Consider the following 1,767-nt stretch of genomic DNA (forward strand, 5'->3'; position numbering starts at 1 on the left):
CGCCGACTCACTTTGTGCGCTTGTTTGCTTCTTTATGGCATCAAATGATCCTCTTTGACTCAAATGATGACGCTCATCACCTTCTCTTCATCTCGAGCTGTGTGTGGTAACCTATAGGCTATCAAAACTCACACTTTTGCCCCGACTTGAGCTTGTAGAAGTAGAAGATATAGACTGATATATCTAGCTGCATACTCATCATATAATATTTAAAAATAATTTTAATAGTATTATGATGAATAAGAGCAGTAATAGTTTGACCATCATCAGTGTTTATTATCATATTACCATATAAAGAATTTGACAAACTTCGAAGGCTAATATCCTTCAAACATGGATCAATAAGAACTCCCAAACCAAAAATAATAGGAATAGACATAAAATACTTATTAAATTTACTTTTTATTTCAAAATTTATATTTTTAAAATAATTATCCATATAATATTTATTAATTTTTTTGAATATTTAAAACTTGTAAAGCAGCTAACGTAATCGTTGAATAATAACAGCCAGATAATAACATAGTATCATCTTAAAAAACTTGTATCATCTCTTTTAAATTATATATAACTGTCCATTCATCCTCAGTTATTCCATACATACCACCAAAACTAGAACTAGAAGTATAGAAAACAATAAAATCATTTATAATTTTTTATATTATATTGCTATATTTAACATTGCATATATAGAATTCCACCTATGGTTAACATCTTTTGGAATTAGTCTGGGATTTAAAATTTTTTATAGAATTGTTTTCATCTTTTAATTCTTTGTTCAGAAGCATTATGAGCATAAGCTACTGCCCTAACCTTTTCTATCATGGATTTAATTTCACCAAATGCACTTTGAACAATTGAATTTAAAATATGACACATATTTAATATAAAAAATATCAACATGACATGACAATAGCAGAGATGTTTTGATATAATCAACAACTATATTATTATTAATTGCATTATTAGTGAAAGAGAAAATATTCTTTTTAATATTTTTAATTTTGTAAGTTTTTTAATTATTAAATTTGTAATATTAATATCAGTATGTGACTCTTCAAATGCAATAAAAAAATAACATTTTTAAATATTTATCAATTATCATCAATCCAGTGTGTTGTAATACATAAATAACCGGTTTTTTCTCTAGATATCCAAATATCAAAAGTTAAAGAAAACTTATAGTTTAAACTTTGAAAATAAGAAATTATTTTTGCTTGTTTCTCCGGATAATATTTTAAAATATCACGTTGACAAGTTTGACGAGAATTTTTTTAATTGTGTGATAAAAACTATCTGCAAACATATCTTCAAATTCATCATCTTTTACAAATTTAAAAGAAAGATTTTTAAGAATAATAAACCTGATGATACATTTTCTGGTTCAGACTGCGTCATAGTTCCAACTACTGAGACTACTAGAAGATGAGGATTAGGAGAGTAAATATTATCGGATATCACCTTGAGGCGGCTGACCTTTGTTGTGTTTATCTAAATGACGTTTGAGGTGGTTGGTGCCGCTCTTATGATGAGTTAGGAAAATATGGTCGTACAACGTACACTTAGCCTTCTGGGTGAGAAACCTACTGTGTTCATCCTTGGTGACTTCTATCTTTTTAAAAAATTTCCACACATCGGATCTCGGCCTTTTAGGAGCTCTTGGTGCAGAATCGTCGCCACCAGAGTCATGATCAACATCGGTAGGAGTAGGAGGAGTAGCTGTAGCTCATGTAGTAGGAGTATTAGAACTCATTTCAAGATCTGAAG

Source organism: Asparagus officinalis, chromosome 4 (genome assembly GCF_001876935.1).
Source record: "Asparagus officinalis chromosome 4, Aspof.V1, whole genome shotgun sequence".
Taxonomy (NCBI): Eukaryota; Viridiplantae; Streptophyta; class Magnoliopsida; order Asparagales; family Asparagaceae; genus Asparagus; species Asparagus officinalis.